This window comes from Brienomyrus brachyistius, chromosome 18 (genome assembly GCF_023856365.1).
Source record: "Brienomyrus brachyistius isolate T26 chromosome 18, BBRACH_0.4, whole genome shotgun sequence".
In the NCBI taxonomy this organism is placed as follows: domain Eukaryota; kingdom Metazoa; phylum Chordata; class Actinopteri; order Osteoglossiformes; family Mormyridae; genus Brienomyrus; species Brienomyrus brachyistius.
The window spans coordinates 10,049,171-10,068,830 of NC_064550.1; the positions used below are offsets into that span (position 1 = coordinate 10,049,171).

The following is a 19,660-nucleotide window of genomic DNA, read 5'->3' on the forward strand; positions in this document are numbered from 1 at the left end:
TAAAAGCCCCCGATTTGCCAAATTTAGGAACTGCGTCGTTCCACCAATGTTAGCACTTAGTTCTCCTGCATGGTATCAACGTGACTCACAGCACGAGAAGTGGGTGGTATAACGAGCACACAAATTGGAGGCGCATAGGTCAGATACAGACTGTGGCTGCGCTTCCAGTTTCTGTGATGCTGTTAGTTTCGGTATGAGGTTTTAGTTTGGATGTGGCAGAATCCATGTCTTTTATGGGGGTCGTCTGGTCGCAGATCCTGGTGGGAGCTCAAACTGCCACTCATTTGGTGGATATCGGCTCGTCGTCAAGACCGCCAGGCAGTAGTGAGAAGTGAAGAGGACAGAGCTCTGTACTGTAGATGAAGATGCTTCTGGGGGATGTGGCTACTCGCAAATTTTCTCCCTGCCCAGGAGATGGCGGGTGCTGGCAGACGTGGCCGAGTCTGTGCTTCACCGAGCCTAAACGAGGGGCCATTAATCAGCGCCACAGAAAAGTTACAATGGGACCGTTTGTCACCCTTGCACCGTTTCACCGGGCAGGTGCTTATTGATCCCGGTGTCCTCTCCTGCACGGGCAAAGCAATTTACCCCTTTGCCGTCATAATCCAAGGGCTGGTGAAACCAGTGACAGCCTTGCCCTCACTTTAGGGTCGGATTTCATTGTTTGTGCCGGCTTTCTTTTCTTATGAGATTTTATTGCTTTTCAGAAAGGGATTTGGAGGAGGGCAAATCATTTCATTTTCCGTCTATCAAAAGGGGTCTTTGCTGAAGAGGACTCAGTCTTCTATATCCATTATTATGGCTGCGGCTATTGATGTGACTTTGAGAAACGTCATGCTGTTTTTAGACAAATTTCGTATTGGAGGTAACAGAGCGGAGTGGTTTTATAAATAGTGGGACGGGCCCCACCAGCCTTAAGTGCTTTTGGCATTTGCTGTTCTGAACTTGCGTAATTCTGCATTGAATTTAGGTTGTTCAGACTCCTCACTTAGATAATGGACGACCAGGAGGCTCCCGCAGCATGTTCACAGACTGATGGCTGCCCGTGATGGAAGCATGGAGGGGCTTTGCGGAGGAAAATCAGGGTTGTAGCCCGGGGGTCTCATATTCGGCATAGTTCAATTGTTGGAATTCACAATACACTGTATAAGATTGTAGTTATTGAGAATCTTTTATCGGGTAAGTAGAAGTTTAACTGGCAAGGTTCTACGCTCACGGTAACAGTGGAGTTGCAAGTTCACCTGTACAGTGCTGTGACAGTCCCCAGAGTGACATGGAGTCTGTCATAAAACTTTTAATGTGTTCTTTAGCTGAGCAGCTGATTTATTCTTGAAACCGCATAGACAGGCACTTGGGGCGCCGTAAAGGGGGACAGTTAGGACGATTCCAAGGGCTCCTGAGTGACAGGGGCCCTAAAAGATTTAGAACATAATTGGGTTGGTCTGGCGTAAGTATGATGGGCAGTGGTGGCTGGGAAGCGCACTTGTAATCGAAAGGTTGCAGGTTCGAATCCCTGACCAGCAAGGCCCCACTGAGGTACCCTGAGCAAGGTACCGCCCCCAAGCGCTGCTCCCCGGGCGCTGAATTAGCTGCCCCCTGCTATGTGACGATGTCACATATGGGTTAAATGCAGAGGACACATTTAGTTGTGCACTGTGTGCTGTATCGTGTTAACAATGTCCACCTGATTCTAAATGGGTAATTTTTCAAGTATTTTAATTTTTTTTGCATTCTTTCGCTTTTTATATGATGTCAGTATGGGCCAGCTGACTTGATATGTTAATCGTTTATCGTGTAAGATGCGAAGAGGAAGAGAGTCGCCGTGGTAGCGTGGTGTGGTTCTGTGGGCCCAGGATGGGTCACACCGCGATGGAGAACATCGTCACTGCTTTCTGAGAGGATGCGAGAGGGCCTGCTTCCAGAGGGAGGCCCTGCAGTCCTTCTCCCCCTGACATATCTCCATGCTCCCCCACCCAAGGCCCCGCCTTCTTATCACAGTGCTGACATAAATCACGGCTATTATCTGAGAGCCCGGTGGGGGGGGTGCTGTGACAGAAAGATGGGCCGTATTTTACTTTAATGTGCGCCTTCTCCAAGCTGCAGGGCCCTGATAGGCCGGCACAGGGGCCATGGGGGAATTGGGGGGAATAAGGAGGAAGGTCAAAGGTCACACATATAGGCAGACACCCCTGTGAGTGATGGGAAACAACAGTAAAAGGGGTGCCCCCCCCCCGCTAGAATCTCCTCCAGATCCAGCCGATCCCCCGCCCCCTTTGAACATTGACAACTTGCACATTTCCCAATAACCAAGGGTCAAAAAAGGAGAAGCCAATATGCCGTTATTGCTGCCCCCCCCCCCCCCCCCCGCCCCGTGTGGAACTTTTAAACACCATTTTCCAGTCAGTAATGACTCCCCCCTTGTATCGTAGTTAACAAGTGCTGTGTTCGCCCAGCTTCCCCCAGCTCCTCTCCTCATCTTCTTTTGTATGCTCAGTGTGTGGCAGAGATATTTTCTGGTGTTTTCCAATTACTGTCCTGCCTCCCACACACCCCAGCCGAAAATGCCTGGGCCCATTCTCCCACCGCCCCCTAATACATCTATATTTACTTTGCCCAAACGACAAGAGACTGGAATAAAAAAGCAATGGCAGCATGCTGATTAAAATCGGACATATGCAAATACATTAACCCCTTTGGAAAAACCTGGATTTCCATTCTATTTTTGAAACCTCTCCTTATAGAAGATACACTTTAGGTTGGTCTGTATCTTGTTTATTACCTACAAATAGCCTAAACCCCCTTCTTGCGCAAGATGTTTTCCAACAACATTTTCTGAAGAACCCTTTTGTTGCACAACAATTGGATATAGCACTCAACGGTTAGTCCAGAAAACATTCATCGCACATTGGCGTAGAGGCTCTGTGGGTGTGTTTGAATAGCTGTGTGTAGGAGTGAAGCTTCAAAGACCCAGAAAGCTGGTTTCACCTTTTCTTAGTGGGGGGTGGGAGGGGAGGGGTGGCTTTGACCAGAATTGGAATGGCTTTTAGTCGAAGTCCAGCCTTACGTCAACAGGTGCCATACATCGGTGATCCATAATATTAAAACCATTGACAAGTGAGATGAATAACATTGATTGTCTCGTTACAATGGCATTCGTCATGAGTGCCATGATATATTAGGCAAGCGAACAGCCAGGCCTTGAAATTGATGTGCTGGAAAAATGAGGGAAAAATCCGCAAAAATGGACAACTGTAAGGATGTGGACGACATTGACAAGGGCCAAATTATGAGGGCTCAGAGCATGGAACCCACACACTATTAGGCAGGTGGTTTTAATGCTATGGCTGATTTGGTGGCAATGAGATTTATACACCAATCAGGTTGAGGGAAGGTGGAATATGGGGGTACAGAGTGAACATCGGAGAAGCTGTGAGAGATGATGTCATAACTGGGATTTTGTTTCAGTTCCTGCTCTACCCCCTCTACTTTAATGGCACTAATAATCAGGCCTACTGGCTGACTCTGGCAATTTTTCTCAGGTGTTCTGGGCTGAGCCCGATGGACCTTGAAAGTACCAGTTGAGCTTGTAATCACGTCAGTTTGACTGGAGCAAACTGAACCCATATTGACTTTTCTTGTTGGATTGTCCCATATCGGTAGCAAATTTTTTTGGCAAACATAATATGAAAAACAACGTATTTGGTGCTTTGCTCGCTATATGAATATTACATGCATTCTTATTTTGTTGGTATCTGGAGTGTGTGTTTATGGGACAGTATAGGTCATTTTTAATCTTGACAATATGGAAATAAAATATTTTGAAATCTCCTCCTGCTTAGTAAAATTAATATGCTTCTGAGGAAGGTGACATCGTGTTGTTGTTGTCATATGAACTAAGATGACATTGCTGATGGCCTTGGGTTTATAGAGCTTGAATATTTCATATGAGGATATATTTTATTATGCTGCCTGGGATAGGACCCCGCCTCCCCCGCCCCCACCTATCCAGGATAAGCGGATGGAAGATGAATACCTGGGTGAATGAATGGATATATTTTATACGGGCAGCTCAGAGACTTGAAATTCCTCCGAGATTGAACTAGTTGTTCTCTGCGATAGCCTGAAGATCTGAATGTCCATCTGTTTTCAGCAACCAGCTCCTCAGTTTAGGTCACAGTAACCTCTGAACGTACAGATTGGAATATTACCGGATCATGTTGAAAATGCAGGCACGTCCAGATTTTAAATGTGTCCCTTCCTACACCTTGACCCGTGAACTAACCGCTTCTTTTCTGTGCTCCACATGTGAAACTGAAATATTTGAGTACCCCCCCCCCCACACACACACACTTTCTGGGTTGTAATTTTTGCATTCTTGTGAAACTCTTCTGCTATGAAAATGAAGAGAACAGTCTGATGATAAATTCTTGCTGAGGAATGCGTGAAACTGCCAAATACTACCAGAGATTCACACGAGACATGAAGCACAGCATTGCAGTTTTCTAACAAAGATGAAATAAGCAGCATTCAATGCTGATGTCCAAAATTTTGTTGAGTGTAATATGAGCCACACATGACTGGACGGTATTACCTTGTTGTCCTCAGTGTAACGTGAAATCGCCCCCCACCCTCATGCTGCATGCAATGTTGTCTTCTGGAAGAATGTTCTCTGCTGGTGCCCGGGGAAGATGTCTGAGTAACTGAAAGGCTATTATTCTCCTGATTGCATGCTGACTGAGCTGAAATGGACCTCCTAGTTTATTGCATCATTATTGTTAATCAGTGATAGTGTGATCAGGGCGGTGGACGGAAAATCTCGTCCTGGTCGGCTGAACTTAAAATAATAAAAGGAAGCCAGGTTTTGCCTTCAGTTTGATAGAGGAAGATCATCAGATGTCTGTACTCTGTCTGCAGACCAAAACCACTGGGGTACCGTCATCGTCTCTTCCTTCATTAGCCAGGAAGGTGACCCCCTGTGCTTTATGGAGCTCAGCGAATTGCCCTAAACACAGATTTAGTATTACTAACCTAAAAAACTGACTGCCTTTTCGACACAACAGATCTTAATAACTTAATAACACACACTGTTGACCACATTGTTGGTGTTCGTAATGATGTGTATTACCGATAAATACAAGAAAAGTAAGTGGTAAATGGTAAACATGAGTATTAGCAGTAATAAATGAGAAAGGATGGTATTCATTTTCATGCAGGGCAGGTATCCCCAGCAATGGCACCTGCCCGTGTCCAGGCTGCTCGGTGCATGAACGTCGCCTTTCTCTACGCGGTCAGTGTCGCTCCTACCCAGCGAGGACCCAACGCAGGCACTGGGGGCCAGCTAAGCTGCCCTGCCGTTTTATAAAATCTCCCCATCTTCAAAAGCCCGTTTTGCTAAATCGTTAAAATGCTACAGTGACCCCTGTAGATATAACATTCAGAGTAGTTTGTGTCACGGGCGGTACGGCAGCGAGTGGCGATTGTGCAGATCGAGCGGGCAGGAAGTAGGCAAGGCAGGCCGTACTCGGGGTAAACGGGGATTTATTAACAGGAATCGGGGAAGGAGACATCAGACACTGACTAACATCAATGACAGACCATGGACTCAGGTAAGACACGGATTGAAATACACAGGACTGAGCAAATTAACTAGATGCAGCTGGGTACAATCGGGAGAAAACACGTGGGTAATCAGGGGGCGTGGCACACGGGAGGAGCGGACGAGCAGGTCATGACAGTTTGCAGGTAGTTAGCACTTTACCACCGTGATATGCGTCCCCTGTTCCCCTTTGGTCGCTCTTCCCCATCTTGCTTTGTTTTCTCTTTGGTTATATAGCAGTATAGTAGCAGTTCACCATAGACACAGCACAGCTGCAGGTGTTCAGTAATGCCTCGTTATACGTCGATGCGTGATAAGTCAAATTTGACAAGTAGTCTTAAGTCAGTTTACATAACCTGACGTTGGTCGGGCGATGTTAAAATATGTAAAATGATGTATTGTAATGTACACAATCAAACAAAAGCTTATAAATGGAAAAAAATTGTCTTATTTACCTGGTGTTTGGTGCCAATAACGCCGCCGCATTTATTCATTAGGTTTTTATAACGTTTATTAGTGCTTTTTAGTGTTGTCATTTTTCGACTTCGTGCCTTTTGGAACCAATTTGAAGTATTACTCTATTTCCATTTTTAACTATAACCGTTTCCTACACAATTTGCTATTAATAATGAATGCCGCTTTGGTTTTCAATGTTTAAGTACTTCATATGGCCTAACTGAGGCACACTGAGCCACGGGCTCGCTCCCGTATGCAGGACTTTTCACCCATGCAGCTGCTGGCCGCCATTAAGCCCTTTCTTTCCCAGAGTGTCCCAACTCACCTCAGCTCACCTTTCAGAGAGGGGGGGTCCGTTCGGCGGGCCCGGACTTCCCCGGCTACTCGCGTGATTTACACAGAAGCTGTTAGCCCTGTCAGCGTGGGTGAAGGGACCTTCCGTATTCACTGCTTCGCTAATGATTAAAGTGCGTAAACGTGAGCACAATATCGGTACGAATCGTCTAAAAATACGGAGTAGTAGTGGATGTGTTACACAGCCCCCCCAGGCTTTACATGCATAAACATGATTAAGTATTTATAATCTTTTTTTGTTCGCCATAAGCTTATGTGTTTCTGGCGCTGCAGACAGAAGGCCGTGCGCTCGTGGTGTGAATCCGCCGCTCTGTGTGGCTTCTTTTGTTTTATGAGCAAATCAATAGTATTTTCTCATAAATTTGAGGGGGGGGGTCCATTCATCTTTTAACTATCCCTGGCAGACATGTAGACAGGTCTATCTTACTAGATTTTGCAGGCCTAATTTTACTACCTATCGGTAGGGTTGCTGTACCCCCCACAAAATGTATTTCTGGCTTTAGGCCTGCCCATGCGCCGCAGGGCATGAGGCCGGGGTTGCACCGTGGATAAACCGGCCCGGTGCAGGGCCCTTCCGTGAACATGCTCTCAACAGGCCACAGACACCAATTATCTGAGCCGCAGGTGGGAGGTTGCGTGACACCTGGCGGACATGTGGATGGCAGATCCAGAGCAAAGGTGGGATTCAAACCTGCAACCTAGAGGTGCAGGGCCGCAGCAGTATCCGCCAAGCAACCGCGTCAACCGAAAAGGGTGTCATTCATTACCGAGCTGATATCAATGTCCTCGTACTAAACCACGCTTCGTTCGAACATCACCTTTTCGACAGGAATCCCACTTGCATTCTCTCTGCCAACAGGACGTTATGCCGATTTATTAAAATGTTGCTCTGGGGGAGTTTTGTCAGATTGAACACTAAGATTGCTCCAGATAAAAGTGAGTTTATGTTCTGCATGCGTTCCCCCGCTGATGTCACAGACCCGCTATTGGCGCTCGACTTCATTAGTTATCATAACCTTCCTTCAGCAACATCCCCAAGATCTAATTTAGTATGATAAGCAGCCGTACCTCCTATAGCTTCATTTCTGCAAAGCCAACATTAATAATAATAATAATAATAATCTTCATTTCCAAGAACTACATCTTCCATCCCACCCTCATTTTTTTTTTTTTTTCCATCCTTTAACGGCATCCATATCTTCCATACATCATACATACCAGGTTATGTTGGCAGCCAGTGTTGAATGATAGGCAGAACTGGAGATTTCAGGTCCGGGCAGTAAAAATCCAGACCAGGATTTTGTTTCAGTCTACCAGTTGAGTATAAAGAGTCACGGTCACAGAGGACTCAGCTGGTTGGTTGAAACTAAATTTTGGTCTGGATTTGTACTTTCTGGACCTGAACTCTCCACCGCTGATGAGTTGTGGAATGACAGCTGAAGAGATGTATTGAGTTAAGCTGAGATTAACACTGCTTTTTAAAAGTTTACACGTCAGCTCATGAACTGGCTTGTGAAAAGTCTTTATTAATCAGCAGCAATGAAAAGCAGCTCGGTACAAGTGTGGCATGACTGGGATGAAGCCTGTGGTTTACATCGCGTTTCCCTCTTAGAGAATGGTGTGCGGTTTGGTGGTTTAGGGCAATGTTTTTCTCTGGGTTGAGATGAGACTCTCATAACTGAAAAGCAACAGTTATCAGGGAGGTAAAAGAGCTTTTTCCCTATAAACCTGCGCAATGACAGTATAGCCTGGGTTCGTCTGCACCCCTCAGAATGGTAATTAAGTTGAATTTCTCCAGCAGAAATATTGCTCTGTCTGAGTAGGGAAAAATGTTAATGGATGAATAAATCAACCAAGCAACAAGAACCGAATGCAAATGACGGTGCACAGAGCGAAATTAACAATGTTTATGCTTCACCTCTTGGTCTTGGTCATTATCTCCCTGTAGTGCTGGTTTGATGACCTTCCAGCTCAGTGAGTATGGGATTGACCAGTCATCTCCACAGCAACTGATCATTTCCCCACATACATTCATTTTCCTGCTTCCGCCATCAGTTCTTGAAAACCATCTCTACAGACCAATCCAAGGTCTTCACTAAGGGCGACGGTGAAACAAGGTTTTGCCGTATTAGTGTCGTATTCAGTATTCCTTCTGTCTGAGGCATCCAGATGAGTAGATTCTCTTGCTAATTTTCCTGCTAGAATTTCATTTGTCACTTGCTAGATGCTTCTGCACCTCAGACCTGCCCACACTTCGCTTTCAGACACTGCAGCTCGCTCCTCGTGACCACATTAGGCCAAACTAGCCGTTTAGTCTCGGGGTCAGTTGGCACAAACCACTGTGGCTCCTCGTTGCATCGGTGATTAACGAGAGCAGCCGCAGGTATCCCTGCTACTCCCTGACCGTCATTCGTAGCTCAGGTGCGTTATTTTTGTAACTCGCCATTTGGTATGATACCAGATTGTAGCAGAGGGTGGATCCTGAAGGTGGAATTTCCTGCTCCTAGTAAGTCCACACAGCCTGTCACATAAGCCAAGAAGTCTGTTTACAAGTAGATCTTCAGCGGGAGACCATTTTTATCCACGTCGACCATCTCACTTTCCTTGCATTAATAAGCCTATGGGTAGCACATACATCATCAACAGACTACAGATATTAGTCTGTTTTAAAGAAGTATTACATATTGAAATACTTGTACAATATTTCTTTGACGTATACTTCCTATTTAAACAAAGAGTATTTCACATTTAAATACAATTAGCTAAAAATAATTACATGTATGCTTGACCCTGTGGAGAATATAGTTAACGCCGAGCGGGACGGTGAAAACAATTCTGAAATCCTTGTTTATGGTTTTCAGATGGTGGGTGTATTATTACTCAGTAAAGCTGCTTTTTAAAGTCATGCTAGCTTTGTCTTAATAGAGCTTTCATCTTGAAGCGGGGGAGAAGAGGGTGGCAGATATTTCATTACATCATAGATGGAGTCATGCTGTCGGTAAAATGTTGCGAGGATAAGGGTGAGGTGCTGTGTAAAGGGGAAGCGAGATCGTCTCTTTGGCTGCGTTGTCTTGACTGTAACTGCAGCCATGGATATTGGGGGAGAGCAGAGAGGGGGCCGGTGACATCATCGCAGACTACATGGGGTTTTTGGCACACATACACAGCCCCTCCCCAGGGTTACGGTGGGGTTACCTTCCAATAAACCAATCGTAAGTGGAAAATATCGTAAGGCGTAAATGCATTTTAATACAGTACAGCTAACCTACCAAAGATCATAGTCTAGCCTAGCCAACCTTAAAAACATGCTTAGAACACTTGCATGAGCCTGAAGTTGGGCACAATCATTAGCACAAAGCCTATTTTATAATAAAGTGTTGAATATGTCATATAATTCATCGCATGTATTGTAAAATGAGAATATCGTGGTAAAAAGAGGCCACTCCTTATTTTAAAATAAATCTGCATTTTTAAATCCGGGTTTCATCCTGGTTCAGCTGGCTGAAGGCTACACTGAGCAGCAGGTTACTTCCAGGCGCAAAATTTCTAAGACAGAATAAGGTGAAGCAGGAGACACTGGGAACAACCTGAAACCATGATATCAAGTGACCTTCAAAAGGAACGGGGAACATTAAGTGCAGGTGTGAAGTGCACTGGTAGGACAGTTTGTTTGAGGCTTCTAGAAGCAGGACTGAAGTCCCATAAAGCGAGGAAGAAGCGCTTCATTAATGAGGAACAGGGAAGAGCCAGGCTGCACGTAATTCGAGAAATGAGTGAATGAGCTGTGCTCTGTTTTTTCCACAGCTGTGCATTTTACTTTCACTCTTGTTCTTCCAAGGCAGTGAAAAAGGTAGGTTAGCTTTTGTCCTAGCAAAGATGGTAAATGGTGATTTGTATATTCATGCTTATATATTTTATTGTTCCATCTTTTGTCTGTTATCAATACCCGGTAATCCTGACCATGAGCAGATGGAGGAAGCATGGATGGATGGATGGATGGATGGTGTCAGAATGAAAAGCTGAAGTCCATGTCTAGGATAACATAAACAGCATTGTATGAACTTACCATGTTAACTGGCCGGCGAACAAGGTAAATGTTTGCGTCTTTCCAAATGTGCACCTCATACTCACCGTGTAATGATTCAAGAATTAAAGGTAAGCGAGTCGAATATTTGCTATGATTCAAAAATGTGGAGTATGAGTATGCAGGATGAAGACCATAATATGTTAATTTTATTACATGCTATAAAGAATAGTAAGACACGGAAGCAAGACAATTTGAAAAAGGGCTTTTTTGTAATGCTAATCAGCCATTCATTTGTTATTTTCATGTTGACCTCAATGTGCTGGTGTGTTTGCCTTTAGTCTTCCTTATCCTGGTGGGGGGAGGGGCAGCTGGTGCCTCTCCCAGGCAGCATAGGGCACAAGGCAGGGAGCATCCTGGCTGGGATGCCCCCTCATCACAGGGAATCTTGTTTAACCATTTGGCAGGTATTCAAGTGTTATGAACCGTTGGTTATATTCTACTAATTGTATTATCATTTATATGTTAAATTTTATTCAATGACTGATTAATAAGGATGATGTTGTATTCAGGTTTTAGTTTCTAGCTTTTAAGTTTAAGGGCCATATTTTCAGACCCTTTTGGCGTTAATATAGTACCATCGGGTTTTACTAAAGACGCTGAGGCCGATACTGTGCTCATATACTCTTACCTGTACTTGTAAAAATTGTCCGATACCAAGTGCAATATTATGTTAAAATTCGGGGCGGCATGATGGTGCAGTGGTTAGCACTGTTGCCTCACACCTCTGGGACCCGGGTTCGAGTCTCCGCCTGGGTCACGTGTGTGGAGTTTGCATGTTCTCCCCATGTCGTCGTGGGGTTTCCTCCCACAGTCCAAAAACATGCTGAGGCTAATTAGAGTTGCTAAATTGAGTGAATGGTGTGTGAGTGTGCCCTGCGATGGGCTGCCCCCCCCATCCTGGGTTGTTCCCTGCCTCATGCCCATTGCTTCTGGGATAGGCTCCGGACCCCCCGCGACCCAGTAGGATAAGCGGTTTGGAAAATGGATGGATGAATGTTAAAACTCAAAGCAGTGGCATCCCTATCAGATTGGGGCATCTATGAGAGATTTGTCAACCATATTGGACTGTCTGTGCCAGGTTGAGTATTGGTCTGGTTATACTAAGTTAGGTCATTTTTCTTTGTGTTTTGTTTTACTGCTTTATGTACTTGTATTGGTACTCGATATCAGCAAGTACACGAATGTAAATATTCATACTCGGCCTGAATAAAAGTGGTATCGGTACAACCCTAAAAGATGCACAATGAAAAGATATCAGCGGAAAAGTGTTGACACAGTTAATTTTGTGACTGGCCGCTGTAGGAGTCCCCTTTCAAAGTGGAAGATCTGAGGGAGGAGAGTATTTAAATGAATCACGTAACGTGATTTACTAAGGTTTGCAGTAGGCAATCTGCTGTAAATTGTACCATTATTTAATGCTGAAAAAAGCATGTATTCTCCTGCATTTGACCGATTGGGCCAGTCGTTATTTAAATGAACTGACATTGTCTTTGTTCATAAATTTGCGTATTTTTAGTAGATCATCTGCAGAACCTTTTTTTTTTTTTTTTTTTTTTTGATTGCGTCGTCCCGCTAATTTGTCCTGCTTAGTGAATCTGGCCCTAAATATTTAAAAGCACAGTGGTTGTGATTCACCTTTTTCTGTCTGTCTCTCTGCTTTTTCAAACGCTGCTGATGGAGGGCTGATATTTACATTCGCCTCAGTGCCATTGTTCAGTAAAATGTCAGAAGCATTGTAATTTTCCTGCTCACGGTAAACAAGCAGGTAGGGATGGGAGGAATACGATGGAAAAAGAATTCCTTACAGCACTCTACCTTGTTTGTTTTGAACCTCTAAATGTCAGCGACGCGTTTTTGTAAACTGCATGGCCAGTACAATAGCTGAGTGTGCTGTGGACTGAAGCAGAAATGTATTAAGCAAGATAATGAAACAGAATTAGCTGAGGCTAGTACACCGTAAAAGGGCAGTACGCCATCACGCAGACACGTATGTGCACACGCTGTCCTCCGAGATGGCAGACTTTTCCTAACATTCAACATTAATGAGATGGTGCTCTATCAATACTTATGAATTAGGATGTTGGCATCACTTTTATCTCAAAATGGGATGGACACCCCCCCCCCCCCCCCCCCCCACACACACACACCCCCCGCCAGCTTACTTGGGGTTTTCTAAGCTGAAATTATGCAAAACACATAGTCAAAATATCCTCCCTCAGATTTCCTTGTCTCAGGGGTAAAAAGTGAATATTACACCCCTTTCAATGTGCTGGAATGGGTTTGCCCCATCGGTACTACAGCACACATTTGGGAATCGGGGGAGCAAAGGGTTAGGAAGCTCAGGTGGATAACAGCCCTAGCACCAGGTTCCAGCATACAGTCATACAAAGTCAGTCTGTTTACCCCTAAGCAATCGCTTCCTCCATCGGCATCCGGTTCTGGATCTGCATCAATCCTGTAATGCAACATAAATGCATTCGCACGTGGCATAATGCACCGAAGACTTACACAGGCGACAGATGGGCCCGTTTACCGCGGTGGCCTCGTCACGGATGTGATAAAGACCTCGTCTTAACGATTCCGTCTCTGCAGACGGCGGGTTCGGGCCCCCGGTTCGAGTTGATTGCATTCTACTGTGATCTTCCAGGCACGTACCAGCACTCAGCCGGGGCTGGGATCCTGCCCACCCCAACCCAAAACTCCTCCTGCACAGCTGATTAAAAGGGGCATTTAAATAGCCTTTAAGGACACGTGGGGGTCTTCGCCGGCCTTTTGAAGTCGGGCTGACGGAGTTCAGCGAGCTGCTAGTGCTGATCACAGAGAGAAGACATCTGTCGTGACAGCCTCCTCAGTTTTGCTCAGGAAAGCGTAGAATTTAACACATTGTTTCTTTAAAGGAGAAATTACGTAAGTTTGCTTTTGTTCATTAGAATAATTGGGAATGTGTCCTATTTATTAAAAGAGAACTGAATCATATGCATTTGAATTTGTGTGACAAAAAAAATCGCCCGCTTGCACCAGTGGTATGTTTTTTGCATGAAGATGTACAACAAAAAAAGCCACCTAGACTAAAACGTAATTATCACCAGGTTTTCCTGCTTGAGTGGATCGAACAGGCAATTGGGGCCAGTTGGGCTGGTGGTGGGGAGTTCCAAATTAAGACGTACTTTTATTTTCTGTTTTTTTCTGTGTTATTTGTCTTGTTGACAGTTTCACTTAAAATTTTCATTTTGTTGTTTAATTGGTTAATGACTCTTATACAGTACCCAACCAAAATTTATGTTCTTGATCAAGTCCAGTTTAGTTAAATTCTGCTAATTTGTCATAGCTGTTTTCACCCATTTATCCTTCCCTCCATCTCCTAGTCGTTTGTCCTAATCAGGGTCTGGGGTCTTGGAGTGCCTAGACTGGCCCAGGGCCCCAGGCAGGGTCCCGCTCCGCTGCAGAGTAATTCTGGTCACGGTGACTAATATAGAGCACAAAGAAATGGGTTCGCCTCTCCAGTCTTACTCGTGTGTGAAATTCGACCTACGGTGTGTTGAGTGCCTTGTGTTACAGGAGCACAGGACCTGCCATCAAGGCAGAGCCACACTCAGTAATGGGAAAATCAGGTTAAAAATCGCTGAGAGCTGTTCTGTGGAAAATGCAATCTGATAAGGCCTCCCTCCTGTCCCCTGCCTATCTCTGTGTTTTACGCCCCGGTTCGATAGCTACCACTGTGCACCAGATGAGTGAAATGAGTGGTTGTATATCCCACACAGATTGTAAGAGATTTTAATCATGTTTTGTATAAGAGGTTTCTGATCTCTGTCGAAAGGGAGCATGAATCTGTTTCTCCTTATCCTTTCTATATTCATGTTTGCATATTTATTTAATAACCTTTTATAGCATATATGAACATGCCGTTTTGTCATTGTCGATTTAGGTGAAAGATTTTCTATCACGCTTGTTAATTCTGTAGATCTTCAAAGAAGCGGTTTATTTTTATTTTAGTGGATGGACACTCTGTGACACTCTGCTATGAGGATTAAATGAAAATAATAACCAGGGGGGTCAATAACCCTGTGAAAGGAGACGCACACCTTTTGATTCTAGTGTGACTTGAGATCTGGGCGTACTTCGATATTTTACAGGAAAACCTGCTCACTTGTGTTAATATCCAATCGACCAATCATCTTGCCGCAGCACGATGCATAAAATCATGCCGACAAGGCTGAAGAGCTTCAGTTAATGGTCAGACAGAACACCAGAAGGGGGAAAAAAATGTGATTTAAGTGAATTTGACCGCGGCGTATTTGTTGGTGCCAGTTGGGTCAGTTTTTTCCGAAATTGCTGATCTCCTGCGATGTTCACACATGACAGTCTCTGGAGTTTAGATAGGATGGTGGGGAAACCACAAAAAAAATAATCCACTGAGCGGCAGTTCTATACAAAGAATCGCCTTGTTGATGATGAGAGGTCAGAGGAGAATGGCTGGACTGACTCAAGGCCGACAGAAAGGCTGCAGGAACTCAAATAATCACTCCCTACGACAGTGACGAGCAGAAAAGCATCTCTAAATGCCTAAGAAAGCCAACCTGCGGATTAAGGGGGTACAACAGCAGAAGACAGTGTTGGGTTACACTGAGGCTGCAGTGGGTATAGGTTTACCAAAGCTAGAGTCAAGATTAAATATCGTTTATTTGTCGCATACTTTATGCAGTGAAATGTGGTACCTAAGTCGTTCCTAGACTGTGCAACGAAAAGGAGAAGAAAACGAAGAGAAGGCAATAAAATAAACAAACAGTAAATGATAAAGGAGCAGTGATAGACTAAGGTGATCAGGAATAAAAATAAATATATAGAAAATATAAGAAAGTAAGAATATAAGAAAATAAGGATGGACTGGTGAAGGGGTGGAATGGTGGTGCAGTGGTTGGCACTGTTGCCTCATACCTCTGGGACCTGGATTCGAGTCTCCGCCTGGGTCACGTGTGTGGAGTTTGCATGTTCTCCCCATGTCGTCGTGGGGTTTCCTCCGGGTACTCCGGTTTCCCCCCGCAGTCCAAAAACATGCTGAGGCTAATTGGAGTTACTACATTGCCCATAGATGAGAGTGAATGGTGTGTGAGTGTGCCCTGCGATGGGCTGGCCCCCCATCCTGGGTTGTTCCCTGCCTCGTGCCCATTGCTTCCGGGATAGGCTCCGGACCCCCCACGACCCAGTAGGATAAGCGGGTTGGAAAATGGATGGATGGATGGATGGTGAGGGTGAAAATTGGAAAAACGTCGTCTGGTCTGATGAATATCGGTGTTTGCTGTAGGATTAGACTCTGGCATAAACAGCATGAATCCGGCCACCCAATCTGCCCCAAGACCCAAGTCTGCTTACCCTGCCTTCCACTTCATAATGTTGCCATTGATAGTTCTACTCTTTCTCTAAAGCAGCCATCTTCATTTTTGGCTAAATACAGCAACTACTGATTAAAACGGAGGCTAATTAGCTTATTGTGTCACCTTGAAGGCACAGTAACGTACATGAGTTTAACAACAGCTAGTGGCTATAGTCGAGGGGGTGCACCTTTATGCAGTCAATTTTTTATCTTTAATTTCCAGAATGTGCTATGGATGGTTTTCAAGGGAAAGTTATAGTCAGCCATGTGTGAATAAGGGCAAGTATGAAGAGGCACGATATGTTTTAATTGGTATGTGTAATATATCTATGTGTGCAGTATTTACCTGTCAACAATCAGACACACACACACACACACACAATCTTTACAGCAGGGGTCACCAACATGGCGCCCGCCGGGCACCAGGATGCCCCCAAGCACCACATGAGTTGCCCTCGGACCTGTTCTGAAAATAGCACAACTCGCCAGTGAGCAGCGTCTAAAATTAAATTTTATCTTGTTGCTATTCTTCTTTAATCACATTTGCATTTTATATAGAGTTGAAAATGACAAAAAGCATTTAAAACGTTTATTATACATGAAGTTTAGCACCTAAACTTAAACTGGTAGCCCATCGTATGACTCAGTACCCGTGAAGTAGCTCTCAGTTTCAAAAAGGTTGGCGACCCCTGCTTTAGAGTTTACTCCTGAGAGGGGCTGTGTGTCTGGAGAAGGTGCCTCGGCCCCCCGGATCCCTTAAAAACCGCACTTGTGGCGTCCCTGTTATCTTTAACAAGTCTGGCCGCTCTCCCCCGACCCCTCTCCATAACGAGGGCTTGCAGCCGCAGAACCGTCGCTGACCGGATGTTATCATTCGTCACGCCATTCTCTGTAAACTCCCAACATCGTATCGATCAGGCGGGTGGCTCTTTCGGGGAGTGTTAGGTCCAGCATTTCTGTCATCAGCCATCATACCATGCGTAAATCACTGAGATCAGACATCTTGGCCGCACCGGTAATCGATCCTTTTGACCCCGATTGCATGACGAATGAGTGTATGCGTGCACTTATAGATATACTTAATTAAAAGGGGCTTGTGGCGTTAATGATTTCATTCGATAGATAAATGTTTCCTCTCACGCAGTTACAAGATCTAATTTAACCTAATTGAAGACATGCAAGATGTTCTCCAGCGTAACAGCTTCTTTCATCTGTGATCTCTTAATTCTTTTTTTTTTCTTTCAGTTTTACCTTTCTGCCCAGAGTGGTGAACAAATCAATTTCAGCGGCTCTGTTATGAGATAGCAGAGCTGGTTAGGCTGCCCCCTGAGCTTCCGGGGGGCACGTCTCCCATTTTCCTGAAGGGAATTCTGATTCCCATCTCTGTCACCTTTAAACGGAGACCAGGATTGAGTCTCGAATCCCGAGGATATGACATTAATTTCCTCTGTCACTCTCGCTGATGTTATCCAGCTGAAATGCAGATTTCATAGCAGCTATTGCGGTCGCGGCACGTATGCATGTTGGTGTCTGTGTGGGAGTTTTGCTATCTTTGTAGGAAATATTATTATCATAATTCCTGAAAAGCAGATGTTGTGAGGAAGTCCCTTTTTCAGATGATAGCAGAGACAATGGTAACTATTTTAAGGGATTATTTTATTCAGTCATCTGTAACCCTTTAACTTCAGCTCCAGGTCCCCATGACACTATCGCAGGCAGCACAAGCCCAAGACTCACACCCCCAGGATGCGGTGAAGGTCCTTGTATTTGTCGCTAAATTCAAGGCTTAGCTTGACTGCTACTATAGGCTAAAGCTGAAGAAAATTTGCCTGCAGCCCATTTTTTGACTATTGTAGCTTATTGTTTACAATTTAATGGAAACTGCAAATATATATTGGAACATATGGTTGTTTAAATAGACAGAAATGTTATTTTAAGCCACACAAGCAAGCTACAAATTAAACACCCTTAAATGTGAAATAATGTCATAATTATGTAATTTACTGGTACCAAGTCATAGCAGAGTTTTAGGTAATGACTGTTACTTTGCATGAGAATTCATGAGTGTTTTTTTAGCAGCAGATGGAATCGCAACGGCGCCAGTGAGAAAATCATTCCGAGGGACTCTGTGACCTTTTCGTTAACGTATGCAAACGAGCTCGGCCCGGACGTTAATGTGACAAATTGCTTATTATGCTTACTTTGGGTGCCTGATGTAACCTTGCTGAGCTGTGGAGAAAAGGATGGAATTTCCAGAAGCCCTCACACGCCCCCCCCCCCTCCCCCCACCCCACCCTAAACCAGGAAAAGGGAAACTAATACTTGTAAGCTCCCTGCCCTCACCGACAGACATCTCCCATGCAAGTAAGTACCATGACGTCTATGTTTTGTGGGCAGATGACAGCTCAGATCTTCAAAATATGCCGATAATCCCGAAATGGGTAGAGGAGAGAGGCAGGGGAGACTCGCAGTTCCACACGCAGAAAAGTTCCTAGTGTGGGGTGTTAAATATTTCAGACGTAGACAGTGAGTAGACATTAAGCTGCATTTGTCATGGATGAGTGGAGAGCCGGCGTGGCCTCGTGGGACAGCAGAATGAGATTCCGCACGGCGGGGATTTGCCAGGGAAACCAATGGGAGAGTGGAGACGGGGTTTCCATGCCGATGAGCTCGGCGGGGGGAGTTGGAGGGGGGCGGGATCGTTCGCTCGCCTCCTGCATATCCAGCTCCGCCTACCCTTCCTTCAACAAGGGACTGGGCGTGGCCTGTGATTTTAACACCTTTCAAATCATTTTATGATCGCTGGGCTGCCGTTATTCAGCCAGTTCATCTAACATTTTCTGGCATTAAATTATTCATTGAGGCAGCTTTACAATGCCGATAACAGGCAGTGTGTAACCTGTTTGTGGAGCTGACTTTCTGCGGGGGGATTGAAGTAAGCAGTTCGGCTAGTTTTCAACCTTTCGCCGTGTGCACAAGGGTTCAGAGCCCCAGCTTTTGTGAAGCACGCCCCCTTGTGGTTCTGGGTCAGGTCACGTCAGCTTGGGGAGTTTGCACTGATTCGGCATGTTGCCGCACCCACCACACATGAAAACGCCTCAGGATCCCGGTTGGTGACTCCCCCCCCCCCCCCCCCCCCAGGCCGACACACGGTTTAGTCCCCCCCGTCCGGAAAATTCACATGTGTGGGTCATGCCAAAGACACATCTACTGAGATGGAGACATGACACCGGCTCACTGTCAACAGCATTTGGACCTTAATATTAAAACTGTGTTTGCTGGTCGTTCAGGTTGAACCCAATATTGATATTTTGATATATTTGTAAATACCTCTGTGATGTTTGCCTGTGCAGTCTTGAGTTTTGTGTGGTGCTGTTTAATAAAACAAATTACAAAAAACATTTGAATACATTGATAAAGCATATGAATATAGCTATAAATACACTATAGCCATGTTTATTATGCATTATGAATGCTTTATGAAGCTCTCATCTATAATGTACTATAGATACCTTCATAATGCATTACAAACCATCCTTAATGCTTATACTGGCCATTATAATGCATTATGAAGGTATCTATAGTGTATTATAGATGAGAGCTTCATTGGAGCTCACGAAGTATTATAATCAACACTATAATGCCTTATGACTCTCAATAGAAGATGCTGTAATGCTTTATTAATTGTTATACTGACTATTATAACGCAATATGAAGGCATTTATAATGCATTATAGATGAGAGCTTCACCTGAAATGTTAACCCAGCCATTTTGGTCACCAAAGGCACACGAGGC

At 44.7% G+C, this 19,660-nt stretch overlaps 1 protein-coding gene across 1 annotated transcript in view; it reads left to right on the top strand.

The window, feature by feature from the left end:
* The window catches only part of LOC125712464 (syntaxin-1A), a 76,131-nt gene that overhangs the window by 21,168 nt on the left and 35,303 nt on the right, over positions 1 to 19,660 (top strand). The window lies entirely within an intron of this gene.